General features: G+C 42.3%; 1 pseudogene; it reads left to right on the forward strand.

Moving 5' to 3' along the window:
- On the forward strand, nucleotides 1-802 carry LOC136163931 (olfactory receptor 1L8-like; annotated as a pseudogene).
- The last annotated feature ends 15,575 nt before the right edge of the window (nucleotides 803-16,377 follow it).

A 16,377-nucleotide genomic window follows, 5' to 3' on the forward strand; every position in this document is an offset into this window, starting at 1 on the left:
ATGGAAAGACTCAACCAAACCAGCAGTGTCTCTGAATTCATCCTCCTGGGACTCTCCTCCCGGCCTGAGGACCAGAAGCCACTCTTCATCCTCTTCCTCATCATATACCTGGTCACCATAACAGGGAAACTGCTCATCATCCTGCCCATCCACTCTGACCCCCAACTGCACACCACTATGTATTTCTTCTTGAGTGTCCTGTCTTTCACTGACATTTGGTATACAACAACCATTGTCCCCAAGATGCTAGTCGACTTCCTGTTGGAGAAGAAGACCATCTCCTATGCCGGATGTTTGACCCCGATGTATTTTATATATGCCCTGGGCAACATTGACAGCTGTCTTCTTGTAGTCATGGCTTCTGACTGCTATGTGGCCATCTGTGACCCCTTCCACTATGTCACCATCATGAACTGCCGCCGCTGTGTCCTGCTGGTGGCCTTCTCCTGCTCACTGCCTCACTTCCACTCACTCCTACACACACTTCTGTTGAATCAGCTCACTTTCTGTGACTCCAATATTATCCACCATGTTCTCTGCAACCTCAGCCCTCTGACAAAATTGTCCTGCTCCCCCACATTTGTCAATGCTCACTGTGGTAACACACTTTTACGGAAGCATCTTCTATGCCTATTTACAGCCTGTGTCCACCTACACCGTCAGGGACCATATGGCTACAATTGTCCACACGATTTTATCCTCCACGCTGAATCCTTTTATATACAGCCTAAGAAACAAAGACCTGAATCAAGGTCTGAGGAAGCTGGTGGGCAGGAGGCATCTCCAGGCAGCAACCTCTTGATGAACACACGTATGAAATCTGCTCCACTGGAATCTGGTTTCTGTGATTCTTGGGAAACAATCAAGCTGCTGGCTGTTAGTATTTTCAACCCTTGGGAGACAAGGCTACTGTGGACACTTAACATCCATTGATGATGGTCCATCAATTGGTTCTGCCTCTGGCTACAATCATGATGTTCTTCACCACTATTTCCCCTCTCTCATATGAAGATTAATCACTTTCCTCTCTTCCAAATGTTGCTTTAAATTAAGCCTTTTCCCACAGATATTTCCTGAACAGATTTCTTTCTTTTGTTGAGAATTATCCTCAAAAACCTTTCACATTTCTGCATATTGCTAAAAATAATTACTTAATTTATAGCTGTTGAATGTCCTTGAAAATATTTGAAAGAGGAAAGAATGGAGAGAAGGAAGAAGAGGAGAAGGTGTACCTTTTAGCTAATTTCCACAATCTGAGAAGTTATATAGTTCCTTATTTTTCTTTTTAAGAAATTTTTTCTTGCTTAAAAATTGTTTTCATTATTATTCTTTTCTTATCTACCCTTCCTTTATTATATTGCTATGGTTTTATTTCTTTTCAAATTCCTCTTATTTTTTCCAGTTCAGTTCAGTCGCTCAGTCATGTCCAACTCTTTGTGACTCCATAGACTGCAATACGCCAGGCTTCCCTGTCCATCACCAACTCCCGGAGCCTGCTCAAACTCATATCCTTTGAGTCAGTGATGCCATCCAACCATCTCATCCTCTGTCATCCCCTTCTTCTCCCACCTTCAATCTTTCCCAGCATCAGGGTCTTTTCCAATGAATATTTTTCCAATTGTTTTTTTTTTACTAAACAATAAAAAATGCTAATGGACAGAAAGAACAAACGCAACAATGATAACATGAAAATTATCCATTCCACAGTAGGGATTTTGGAAACTTTGTTCCCTCCCTCCATCTGTCCATAAAGCTGTGGAATAAAAATAAGTGATTTAATATTTTATTCTAGAAATTCCCACTCTTAGAAGTCTGACTTATAAAAATATTATCATAAATATATATGCAATATTGAGACTTTTTTTCAATGAGTCTCAGTCTAAGAGATAAAAACTGGCAAAAACCTAAAATTCTAATAACAGGAAACAGATCATTTACACAGAATGTAACCATATGCAACAAATCGAAAGAATCAAACAGATCTCTATTCCTTCTTTGAAAAGAAATTAAGTAAAAATATAAAGATGTAGACCAAAGTGTAAAAGCATTAATCCATTATGCTTTAAAAACTTATCTGAACATGGGACTTCCATGGCAGTCCAGTGGTTGGGACTCCACGATTCCACTGCAGGCAGCTTGGGTTTAATCCCTGCAGAGAATAGGCCAAAAGTAATAACTATTATATGAATACATATGTGTGTACAGTCACTGGAGTAAGAATGTAAGAGTGGGGGGAGGCAGAGGGAGAAAATTTACACTTCTTGATTCACATTGGTAATGTCTGAATTTGTTCAAATAAATCTTTGTAGCTTGTGGAATTTAAGACTACTAATCAATCAGATGACCAATTCAATGGTGAAAGACATTCTTTGTAAGACTCAGCTGAAGGGAAACTTTCTAGGTGTTACAACTAGAAAACATCATTGTTTGGCTCTTTCACTTGAATGATCATTTGATGGGATACAGCGTTCTCAATACCAAAACTATTAAAACTTTAAGGACGTATCTCACTGTTGTACTGCAGTCGGGTGTTTTTGGTGAGAAGCAAGAGGCCGTTCTAATGTATCCTTCATGATCTTCTCTCCTAAGCATGGTCTACACCCTACATCCAACGTGGCCATGTTGCCTCTACTTAGACCTTATGAGTGAAGACCTTAATTTCACTCATTTACTCAAAGCCTAGGCAAAGAATCTTGGTTATTGTCCATGGAAACAGACAAGCCAATTCTAAAATTTGAACAGAAATGAAAATGTCCTTAAACAGTCAAAGCAATCTTGAAAAATCACAAAGCTGGAGGACACACATTACCAAACCAACTCCAAAGTTAAAGTGATTTGTATGCATATTTTTATAAGAACCTATAAATAGATCAATGTAACAGAATAGAGACTATCAGGGCTTCCCTGATAGCTCAGTTGGTAAGGATCTGCCTGCAACACGTGAGACTCCGGTTCGATTCCTGAGTTGAAAATATCTGCTGGAGAAGGGATAGGCTACCCACTACAGTATTCTTGGGCTTCCCTTGTGGCTCAGCTGGTAAAGAATCTGCCCTCAATGCGGGAGACCTGGGTTCAATCCCTGGGTTGGGAAGATCCCCTGGAAAAGAGAAAAGCTACCCACTCCAGTATTCTGGCCTGGAGAATTCCATGGATTGTAGAGTCCATGGGGTCCCAAAGAGTCAGACACTACTGGGCGACTCTCACTATACTATAACAAAATAGAGAACTCAGAAATAAATCTTTAACTATATAATCATTTCATTGTTGGCAGAGTGCCAGTGCCATTTAACATAGAGAAGAGGAGGCATAGAGCAACTTTATGTGCACACAGGAAACAGTTAAACCTTGACCCTTTATACTACACACAAAAATTAATTCAGAGGAGCTCATAGACCTAAATGCAAGGAACAAAATTATAAAACTTCTTGAAGAAAACAGAAAAATATGTTTCTAAAATATTTGTGAATATTTCTTGATCAAGAAACAAAAAGGACTAAGTACACAAAAAATTATTAAATTGGATTTATTAATTTAATTTTTTTCATCAAAGACACCATAAGAAAATTAAAAAGGAAAAAATATTCACAACTCATGTACCTGACTAAAGACATACCAGAATATACAGAGAACTCACATGAATCATAAGAAAACACATACTCAATTTGTTCAGGTGGCCACAAACTTGAGCAGTCATTTTACAATAAAAGACATTCTAATAGCCCATACCATATAGGAAAAGACATGCTGCTAAATGCCTCTAGAGGGCAGTATAGCTGAGCCATTGATGCGAAACAAACTTAATCAGGTTTGACAGATACTAACTGGGACAAATGGAAGGACTATGAGTGCTGAAAAGAGATCACATAATGGGAGATAATAGCAGGAAAGGTAGTTTCATAAGAAACTATCTCACAGCAAGACAGTAATATTCTCAGCAGTTTCTTTCATGCATGGTACTGAGTCAGGGCCAAAAGAAGATGCTCCAGGATTTATTCTCTACTGAAAAGAATCGGACCTAGGTCACATTACAACAATTTCCTGAGACCTTAAGTATACAATTTGGAGAGAAGACAATAGTGAGTTCCTTGAGGACCTGCTTTGTTGTTCTCGTTTAGTTGCTCAGTTGTGTCGGACTCTTTTTGACCTCAGGGACTGTAGTCCGCCAGACTCCTCTGTCCATGGGACTTTCCAGGCAAGAATACTGGAATGGGTTGCCATTTCCATTTCCAAGGAATTGTCCTGACTGACCCAGGGATCAAACATTGTATTTCTGTTATCACAATAAGTGAAGTCTCTCAGTCGTGTCCAACTTTTTGCAACCCCATGGACTGTAGCCCTCCAGGCTTCTCCGTCCATGGGATTTTCCAGGCAAGAATACTGGAGTGGGTTGTCATTTCCTTCTCCAGGGGACCTTCCTGACCCAGGGATCAAAGCTGGGTCTCTCGCATTGCAGGCAGACACTTTACCCCCTGAGCCACCAGGGAAACCCTGGTTAAAGCAGATACCTGAGTGTGAATGAGACACGTTGCCATCTTCTGCAAATTGAATCTTCTCTTTTAACTGTACCAGATACGATTGTGGATGGAAGGCTATACTGGCAGAAATTCAAGGATCACAGTGATGTCCAAGAGTGGAAAGTTGACATGACAGAGTTGCCACACATCAATTATTTCACTCTGGAACTTAAAAAAAAAAAAAATGATTTCGGGGAAGGCTTTGAGTTATTTGAACTAAACCACATTTGTTAAGTGAATACGCTAACCTGGCAATCTTCTGAGGAACTCAACACCGTTTTGGTGCCTGGGTAGATGTGCATGCTAAGTCACTTCAGCCGTGTCTGACTCTTTGCGACCCCATGGACTGTAGCCCTCCAGGCTCCCCTGCCCATGGGATTCTCCAGTCAAGAGTACTGGAGTGGGTTGCCATGCCCTTCTCCAGGGGATCTTCCCAACCTGGAAATCGAACCTGTGTCTCTCATGGCTACCTGTATTGGTAAGCAGATTCTTTACTGCTAGTGCCACCTGGGAAGCCGTTTAGTGCAAGCAGTGTACTTGAATTATGTTCATGCCATGAATACTATGGCAACAACACTTGTGATCATATAACATTGGCCCAGAGAACTAAGAGGGACTTAGGAAGTTGGGAACTTGGTTAAGTGTGTCGACTTAAGTAGAAACACTTTTCTGGAGACTCACCATGATAGTCTGTTGGTCACTAGAGGGAGTCCTCTCCAGAAAACTGGCTGACTTGGCAATTGACTCAGAAATATGATGAAGCAAAATTTGAATAGACCATGCATTTGCTAAACTGAGTCTGTATCTTGTTCATAACCATGGGAAAGAACACATACCCTCAGCCAGGAAGGAACAACTGCCATTTGGTAGCAATAGCATCTGATATATTTAAACAGTAGTGGTTAGTTGTGCTACAGGCTTAGGCAAGAATAGGTTTATTTGTGGGAACACTGTGAACAGGATAAACCAAGGCAAGATTTTACTGGTAAGCCTGACATTTGCTGAATCTCCATCAGAGTCACAGTGTTCAAAAGTGTGATTGACTCTTTACGATAAAATTGGTAGAGTTTGAACAGGCTACAGAGGAACTTTGGGTTATCCCCATGGAGAACAGATGGGCAGTGCTCCAAAATGATACCTAGACCCTGAGTGAATATCAAACTTGTTCTTTGGTGGATGAAATATAATCATACCTAAAGACCAGAAGCAACCTAGAGTTTACTGAGCCATGACTTTTAGAAATTATACCAGTTATGAGAAATAAAAGATACATGAGCAAATGATATTTTTCTAGGAAAGTTTAAAAAATTGGCCTTGTTATAGCAACCAATATATATTATATGTATGTGCAAATGATTTGTTCTCTCTGCCACAGCTACACAGCATAGTAAAGAATTTTAGACTAAATTATAAAAATAAATGAAAATGGAAACACAGGTATGAAATGGTTCCAGAGAGGCAGCCAAAGTGGCAGAGGAGGCAAACCCTGAACACACTTCCTCCCATGGACACACTAAAATTACAACTACTTACAGAGGAAATGGGCTTCCCAGGTAGCACAGTGGTAATAATCCTACTACAAATGCAGGAGATGCAAGAGACATGGGCTTGATTCCTGGGTCTGAGAAAAAACCTGGAGGAGGAAATGGCAGCCCATTCAAGTATTCTTGCCTGGGAAATCCCATGGACAGAGGAGCCTGGCAGGCTACAGTCAATGGGGTTGCAAAGAATTGGACACAACTTATGGGGAAACAGTGGAAACAGTCTCATACTTTATTTTTTGGGGCTCCAAAATCACTGCAGATGGTGATTGCAGCCATAAAATTAAAAGACGCTTACTCCTTGGAAGGAAAGTTATGACCAACCTAGATAACATATTAAAAAGCAGAGACATTACTTTGCCAACAAAGGTCCGTCTAGTCAAGGCTATGGTTTTTCCATTGGTCATGTATGGATGTGACAGTTGGACTGTGAAGAAAGCAGAGTGCCGAAAAATTGATGCTTTTGAACTGTGGTGTTAGAGAAGACTCTTGAGAGTCCCTTGGATGACAAGGAGATCCAACCAGTCCATCCTAAAGGAGATCAGTCCTGGGTGTTCATTGGAAGGACTGATGCTGAAGTTGAAACTCCAAAACTTTGGCCACCTCATGCGAGGAGGTGACTCATTGGAAAAGACCCTGATGATGGGAGGGATTGGGGTCAGGAGGAGAAGGGGACGACAGAAGATAAGATGGCTGGATGGCATCACCAACTCGATGGAAATGAGTTTGAGTAAACTCCGGGAGTTGGTGATGGACAGGGAGGCCTGGCGTGCTGCGATTCATGGGGTCGCAAAGAGTCAGACACTACTGAGCAACTGAACTGAACTGAACTAGTAATTGAGCCCACAGAGTAAATATCTATGAGAATGACCTGAAGGCTAGCAGAAAAGATTTATCACAACTAAAGACATAAAGGAGGAACCACAGTGAGACAGGTAGAAAGGGTGGAGATGCAGGGCAGTTAGGACCCATACAGCCAGGTCGTGCATGGGTGCATGCTAAGTCACTTCAGTTGTGTCCGACTCTGTGCAACCCTATGGACTGTAGCCCTCCAGGCTCCTCTGTCCATGGGATTCTCCAGGCAATAATACTGGAGTAGGTTGCCAAGTCCTCCTCCAGGGGATCTTCCCAACCCAGGGATTGAACTGGCATCTCTTATGTCTCCTGCATTGGCAGATGGGTTCTTTACCACTAGCGCCACCCACGTCAGCAATCTGCAAATTAGAGGAATGCCACAGTTGCAGAGATCATTCCCCAAGAGCAAGGTGTCTGAGATTCACAGCAGGCTGCCCAGCAGAAGATCCTGCCCTAGGAAACCGGGCTCCTAGAATATGCAGCTTTGAAAACCAGCAGGACTACATTCAGAAGAGCTAGACTGGTATTAATATTAAAAAGAGAGATTCTACTCTTAACGAGCATCTACAAGATCTCACACGATGCAAATCCAGTACAAAGGAAGCAGTTTGAAAGTGGCCTGGTTCAGATCCACATTGATCTTGGAGTGACTTCTAGAGAGGCAAGGGACAACCGGAACTCCCCTTAGGGATGGAGATGACAGTGGCAGCCACTTTTTAGCTTGTTCTACAATAACGCCTGCACTACTGGCAAACGCCATTTTGGAATTCTCCTTCTATTAGTGCCCAGGACTTGGCTGCACACAGTAAAGGCCAGACCAGTCCCAAGCCCCACCCTCCCCCGCCCCAATCCAGGTCAGGCAGACAGCTGCACAGAAACCCCGCCCCATCCACCAGCAGGCAGGCACCAGCCCCTAGCCCCGGGGCTATAGTCAACTGTGCAAGAAGGCTATCCCACCCTCCAGTGGGTCCACAGCCATCAAATAAGTGAGTCACAGTCACACAGACAAGTAGCAATCATCCCAGGGATGCAAGGATGGTTTAATACCCACAGATTTGTTAAGCTGACTCATCACATTAACAAAATGAAGAATAAAAACCTTACAATCATCTCAATACATGTATTAAAAACTAGTGACAAGTTTCCACACCTGTTTTCAATTTTAAAAAACTCTAAGGTTCCCTTGGCAGCTCAGTGGTAAAGAATTCACTGCCAATGCAGGAGACATGAGTTCAATCCTTGATTCAGGAAGATCCCACATGCCATGTGCCACAACTACTGAACCTGCACTCTAGAGCCTGGGAGCTGCAACTACTGAGACCCTGTTCCTGAAGCCCACATGACCTACAGCCCATGTTCCACAACAAGAGAAACGATGGCAACGAGAAGCCTGTGCATGCACCATAACAAGAATAAACTAGAGAAAAGCCCAGGGAAGCCATGAAGACCTAGCATAACCAAAAACAAAATAAATTTAAAAAATAAATCTCAAGTAAGTCAGTATTAAGAAAACATACCTCAACATAGTAAAGGCCATACAGAGCAAACCCACAGCCAATATAATACTCAATAAAGAAAAGCTGAAGGCATTTCCTTCAAGATCAGGAACAAGACAAGGATGCCCACTCTTGCCACTTTTAGTCAGCATAATATTGAAAGTCATAGCCACAGCAGTCAGAAGAGAAAGAAAAAAAAAAGAACCCAGATTAGAAAGGAAAAAGTTTGCAGATGACATGATGGTATATATAGAAAATCATAAAGATACTATCAAAAAACTATTAGAATTAATAAATGAATTCATTAAAGTTGCAAAATACAACATTATGTACAGAAATTTGTTACATTTTCATACACTAAAAATGAAGTATCAGAAAGAGAAATTAAGAAAACAATCCTATTTACAATTGTATCAAAAAGAATAAAATATCTAGGAACAAATCAAATCAAATCGTTAAAAGACTTATATTCTCTTAATAAACAACCTGACCATAATGTTTATTATTAAAAAAAAAAAGACTTATATTCTGAAAACTGTAAAACACTTATGAAAGAAATTGAAGACAACATAAATAAATGGGAAGATGTACCATGCATATGGATTGCAAGAATTGATATTGTTAAAATGACCATACTACCCAGGACAATCTTCAGATCCAATGCAATCTCTATCAAAATACCACAGGCATTTTTCACAGAACTAGAATAAAAGGTTTTAAAATTTGTTCAGGGACACAAAAGATTCTGAATAGCCAAAGCCATGTTGAAAAAGAAGAACAAAATTAGAGGTAACACACTCTCCTATTTTAAATTATACTGCAGTGCAACAGTAATTAAAACAGTATGGTACTCACACAAAAATTATTCAGTGGATAAAATTAGAATTTTATCCAGAATTAAAGCCACACTTACATGGGCAATTAATCTGTGACAAAAGAGGCCATGGGGAAGGGAGACTTCTGAGATGCTGGTAAGAGTTCAGCCGTGGTTAAGTTGATGTTTTCATCTTGTGATTACTCAAATCTCTGAGGACTTGTATAATTTTCTATATATGTATCACACGTCCACAAAATATCTTTAAATCAATCCATAAGCTATGTATAAACCAATAAATTATTTTGAAAGTATTGAAATGATTTGACAAGTTACTTGGCTTTCAGCTGTTAATGGTTTACTTTTGTTAAGCAATTCTATAATATTTGTCAGAGTTCAGCAAATTTTTCATGGAAAGCCCCAGATAGTGAATGCTTTGCAGGCCGTACGATCTTGGTCATAGCTATTTAATTCCCTGTCATAGGGCAGAAACAGTCATAGACAATATGTTAGTGGATGAGTGGATTGTGTTCAATAAAACTGTTTATTTAAATAATGTAAACACATTATATAACAAAAACGGTTGGTGGACCTGTTTTCATAGCAGGCCATAGTTTACGGACCCTTGGTGTTTACAGTTTAGTTTTAGACACTAAATAGAAATCTATTTTTTTAATTTATAAATTAATTTACGTTAGTATGGAAGGAAGCGGAAGTGTTAGTGTCTCAGTCATGTCCTACTTGTTGTGACCCCATGGACTGTAGCCCACTGGGCTCCTCTGTCCATGGCCTTCTCCAGGCAAGAATACTGGAATGGGTAAACATTCCCTTCTCCAGGGGATCTTCTCAACCCAGGGATCAAACCTGGGTCTCCCACAATTGCAGGCAGATTCTTTACCATCTGAACCACATTAGTATGCCAGTTGTTAAACATTCTTAACATCAGTGTTGTCTGTGGGAACTGAAGCAATACTCTTTGGGAGGAAGAAGTTACAGAACAATATAAACAGCATAGTTTCATTTGCACTTCTACTTTGTACATAACTGAAAGCGTTCTTTGGAACTGGGAGGTGAACACTTTTTCATTTTTGCTAACTAAACATCTGAATTATTTGAATATTTGGCAATGAGCATATACTACTTCCGAAATTTAAACACGGAACTACAGAAGGGAAGTTCCAGGCTTAAATGATGGTGGCCCTGCTCTCTGGCATGAAAAATTAGTGGCCTTAAACATTGTGTTAGAACACCCACCAGATTTCTCTCCTCTGGGATGCTTGGATATATCAGGGGAACTTTACAGACTCACATCCAAGCAAAAGTAAGTTAACCTCCTAAGCAGGTAAGAGTGTATTGTCCCGTTCCACCGGATACCAGCATCATTAACTAGAATGAGCAAAGGCCCCATCCTCATTCTGCTAAGTCGCTTCAGTTGTGTCTGACTCTGTGCAACCCTATGGACTGTAGCCTGCCTGGCTCTTCTGTCCATGGAATTTTTCAGTCAAGAATACTGGAGAGGGTTGCCATTTCCTTCTCCATGGGATCTTCCCAACAACTCCTCAATCTTCCCAGCAAGATCTCAGCCATATCGTTTCATGACTGACGTGTGCTCTAAGGCCATGTGCATGGGCATGCCAAGTCATTTCAGTCGTGTCTGACTCTTTGTGATGCTATAGACTGTAGCCCACCAGGCTCTTCTGCTCTAAGGGATTCTCCAGGAAAGAATACTGAAGTGGGTTGCCATGTCCTCCTCCTGAGGATCTTCCTAACCCAGGAATGGAGTCCATGTCTCTTACATCTCCTGCATTGGCGGGCAGGTTCTTTACCACTAGTGCCACCGGGGACGGTGAAAGCTAATTGTCCAACCCTTACTAGACATACAGAACTTCCTAAGTGGGTCTAGTGGTAAAGAACCCACCTGCCAGTTTAGGAGATGCAAGAGACGTTGGCTCAATCCTTAAGTCAGGAAGATCCCCAGGAGTAGGAAATGACAACCCACTCCAGTATTCTTGTCCCCCAAATTCTGTGGACAGAGGAGCCTGGTGCTATGCAGTTGCAAAGAGTTGGACATGACTGAACACACTTTCACAGACACATAGAGGAGTGGCCCTCTGGGCACTTGCTAATTCAGGACTCATCACCATGAACACAATTATCAAAACCTAACAGAGGGACTTCCCTGGTGGTCCAGGGGTTAAAAATTCACCTTGCAATGCCGTGGACCCAGATTTGATTTCTGGTCAGGGAACTGAGGAGCCTGTGCGCAGAAACTAAAGATTCCACACAGTGCAGTGAAAAATGAAGATCCCCATGCTGCAACTAAGACCTGGAGCAGCTAAATAAATGATAAATACCTAATGGAGATAAATGACACTCATGGAGGGCTTCCTAAGCACCAGTCCTTGGCATTGATGGCTCAATCTATTTTAGGTCAAGGATCACTGTGAGCACCTGATGATAATAATGTACATTATCCTGGAGGGAGGGAGTAGGAAGCACATTTCTACATATATACAAAAGGCACATGCCATGTCAGAGGATACATAGTCCCGTGTAGCCCATATAACAATTTTCTTGGAGAGTCAAAGGCATTTCTAAATTGAGAACCACTGCCCTTAAATAAAGACTAATGTTGAAATAAGCCACACCATCAGAGGGCAGAATACCTGCAAACACTATGGATCCCCTTAGGATCACTGCCACTAAATTAGATTTGGGCAAATTGCCCCCTAGGTCCCACTAAGGACCTTTAGAAGAATTCAGAAGAATGTTTCCTCTAAGGATCTTGTTGAAAAGGCTGAGCTTTGCGTTGCACAGTAATCGCTTCATGAAAATCCATGGGACACAGTTCTCTTAAATCACAGAGTCGGAATTGGTAATGCATGTCCTAAATAATCTACTTGTTTTTATCTCTTAGATACTAAGAATCATTTAAATCATCTTCTCACCTTCTTTACATGGGTCATTAGTGAGTTTAGAGTCAATTGAACTTCTAACCAAGTTATCGGAACTTCTTTCTGAATTTGAACATTCACTTTACACTTGTTCAGTCGTTCAGTCATGTCCGACTCTTTGTGACCCCATGGACTGCAGCACGACAGGCTTCCTGTCCTTCACTGTTTGCTCAAACTCATGTCCATTGATGCCATCCAACCATCTCATCCTCTGTCACCCCCTTCTCCTCCTGCCTTCATTCTTTCCCAGCAACAGGGTCTTTTTCCAATGAGTAGGCTCTTCGAATCAGGTGGCCAAAGTATTGGAACTTCAGCTTCAGCATCAGTCCTTCCAATGAATATTCAAGGTTGATCTTTTTCTTACACTTTACTTTTTTTGAAGATTTTTTATGTGGACCATTTTTTAAGTCTTTTTCAAATTTGTTACAATATTGCTTCTGTATTATGTTTTGGCTTTTTGGCCATGAGGTATGTGGTATATTAGCTCACAGACCAGGGACTGAACCTGCATCCCCTACAGTGGAACTCTCAACCACTGGACCAACAGGGGAGTCCATCCTACACTTTTACTTTTTTCCTTCTTGGCCCTCTATTATTTTTTATGTTTTTACCTTGCTTATTGTATCTACCTTCCTAAACAATCCCATTCTTTTTAGAAGTAAATACAGTGGGAAAAAAATAAAAGAAACAAAGGGAAGAAAAAGAAGAGAGCAAGCCAAAAAAATGAAAAGAAGATTTGGAGGAAGAAATCCAGCCAGACACATACTCAGTTAGTTTCTTTTCATGTGAACTAAGTATAACTTAGTGACCCCAAGATATAGAGGAACAGAAAGTCAGGTCTCTCTCTTGAACAAGACCCCAGCTCCTGTGATATGTACAGAAGCTCTTGAGGATGCCTCCCAGAATTCAAAGGGCCAGGCCTACATCCTTCTCCTTGGCCTGGAAGCCAGAGGTATTCCCTGGAAACCAATGACTCCACATCAGCTAACAGATTGCTGGAAAGAGCTGTTGGGCCGATACTGCAGTTGAAACTGGAACGATTAGTGCTAAGAGCCATCCCAATTTATAAATCATATAAAACATTATTTTAACTCCATTCTGAAAATTCACTCTAGGGGGCACCTGACATCGATATGTCTAGAACCCAAAGAAGCTGATGGTACTTCATAAACCAACCTAGAATTCTATCCTACCTTCATCACTTGTCTGTGGATTACCATTAGCACAAACCATTAGCACATCACACACTTTTTCATCACCTGAAGTCTACTGTCCTCCCATGTTACTTCATGGCAAACAGATGGGGAAGCAATGGAAATGGTGTCAAACTTTATTTTCTTGGGCCCCAAAATCACTGCAGATGATTTTGAAATCATTGAAAGATGCTTGCTTCTTGGAAGAAAAACAATGACACATCTAGACTGCATATTAAAAAGCAGAGACATTATTTTGCCTCCAAGGGTCCAGAGGTATTGTCAAAGCTATGGTTTTTTCAGTAGTCATGTACAGATGTGAGAACTGAACAATAAAAAAGGCTGAGTGTCGAAGAATCGGTGCCTTCACTCTGTGGTGCTGGAGAAGACTCTTGAGAGTCCCTTGGACAGCAGGGAGATCAAACCAGTCAATCCTAAAGGAAATCAACCCTGAATATTCATTGGAAGGACTGATGCTGAAACTGAAGCTCCAATACTTTGGCCACCTAATGTGAAGAGCCGACTCATTGCAAAAGACCCTGATGCTGGGAAAGATTGAGGGCAGGAGAGGAGGGGTGACAGAGGATGAGATGGTTGGATGGCATCATCAACTCAATGGACAGGAGTTTGGAGCAAACCCCAGGAGATGGTGAAGGACAGAGAAGCCTGGAGTGCTTCAGTCTAGGGGGTCACAAAAAGTCGGACACAACTGAGCAACTGAACAACAACAACATATTACTCTATCCCCTACCTTTTAAAAAAATCCCTATTTTGCAGAATACCCACCATTGTTCCTCAATCCTAGTGGTCAACAAGCAGGATAGCTGAGTCTCACATGTGAGACGTGACCATGAATCCAAGGAGGCTCTGGGAATATTCTCAACACTAAGCAGGAGGCACCTGACATTCTCCATCCCCCTTGGGCTGTGTTTTGCTACCAAAACTTGGAGAAGGCACAGAGCAGAGTTCCCTGGAGTCTAGCAGGAAGAGAGCACACCTTCTCTCTCAGAGATAAGGAGGCCAGGCAAAAGGATGCTAAACTATTATGGGCTGGGAGGATCCTCAGCTCACTGATTCTGGGGATCTCTGTCTTCTGATAAGAGGAGTCAAGATGGAGCTGGACACCAGAGGTGGGGAAAGAGAAAGGATTTGAAACAGTGTTGGGAAACCCATCACCCTTATTGACCACGTTCTCAGTGGCTTCCTTTAACAGGGGTTGGGGAGGAGGGTAAGGAGACTGGGACCTTCAGCTGAAGTGTGGGTTCTGAATTAACTTGCCAACGTGGCATGGAAAAGGCTTCCACATCTGGAGAGACAGCTGTGGGAGTGAAAACATCTTGACTCAGGAAACAACCAGGACTAAACAATCCACACTGACTGGGCACGACTTCCTCCCTGCCTGCCATCTGAAATCAGTGAGTCCCAAAGTGGCCATGAATCAAACCTTGTCAAAAAACTTAAATGTTTTGATGTCAGTGAATCAGGAAAATGCTATCCTTGTGTTATTGTCAAAATTAACCCAATGAAATCGAGAGCTATCTATGTGTACACAAAGAAATGAGTGACCACTGTGAGTAAACCTCTGGTTTTCAAATGTTTGGTTACCTAACTGCAGACCAGGCAGACTTCCAACATTTAACCATGACTGATTGCTTACTTGATCAAAATATTTTTCTCTGCCTCATAGTATAAGTAGCTAACTTTGGGGGTGGAGGTGCTGACCACTTGCCAGGTGTTGTGCTTTGACGTTAGTTCTCTGAGTTCTCCCAACCACTCTATGAGATAGGGACTCCCATTATCCCCACTTTAAAGGTGGAGAAACTGTGCCCCAGAGAGGTTAAGTAACTTGCCACAGACAATTTACCTGATGAGGACAGGACCCCATACCTAGAAAGTGGGCCAGAGCCCAAGCTCTTAGCCTCTCTGGATCCATAACAGGCAAAGCATACCCTTCAGGGAGAAGTCAAGTTGCCTGGATTCCAGTTCCAGTTCTAACGATTAAAATGTCACGATAATAAGGTCTTCCCACCACCCTATTCCTTCATTTCCCCCTTCTTTAAGACAAGCAAATTGGACTACAGGCTTCCCCAGTGGCTCAGTGGTAAAGAACCCACCTGCCAATGCAAGAGATGCAGGTTCAATCCCTGGGTCAGGAAGATCCCCTGGGGAAGGAAATGGCAACCCACTCCAGTATTCTTGCCTGGGGATTCCCATGGACAGAGAAGCCTGGCAGGCTACAGCCCATAGGATCGGCAACTGACAGGATTTGGCAACTGAGCACCCACAAATTAGACTACAGGATCTGCCATCCAAGTACTAACCAGGCCCGACCCTGCTTAGCTTCCGAGATCAGACGAGATCGGGCGCGTTCAGGGTGGTATGGCCGTAGACAGACTACAGGATCTCTAAGAGTTTCTCTGGCTCAGAGCCCCACTGTGTGTGCTTTAAAGTTGAAGCCATGAGAAATCAAGAGCACCTTCCAGGAGGGCAGGCTCGAGCTATTCCTGCCTGGACTCTGCCCCAGCCGAATGCGGTGAATGAAATGGAATGCTGCTCTTAAGACTGCGACTTGAGATCTGCCGCCACTCTTACTTCCATCTGTTCAGATTCCTAAATGACCATCCAGGCATGCTTTCATTTTGCAAATATTTATCAAGGGATTTTTATGTTCCAGGCATGGCGCCAGAGTGGATGGTGTAACGACGAACCAGACACAATCCTCATTCTTGTGCAGCTTAAGTAGGGAAGACAGCCTTGTAAGTACTGAGATTCAGTTCCGTGCTATGTGTGCCAAAGGGGCACCTCATCCAGGTGCCCATCCAGGGAGAAGCGCAGGCCAGGCTTCAGAAAGGATGGGGTATCCATTCTGAGTGACCACCAGCCACCAGAGCTAACAAACGGGGTGGGGAGCATTTCAAACAGATGGAACAGTAAGTCCCCAAGGCAAGAAGAAGCAAGAAATGCTGGTATGAAAGAGAATAGAGAGGGAGGCAAGAGATGAGCTGCAGAG

The sequence above is a fragment of the Muntiacus reevesi genome, chromosome 3 (genome assembly GCF_963930625.1).
Source record: "Muntiacus reevesi chromosome 3, mMunRee1.1, whole genome shotgun sequence".
NCBI lineage: Eukaryota > Metazoa > Chordata > Mammalia > Artiodactyla > Cervidae > Muntiacus > Muntiacus reevesi.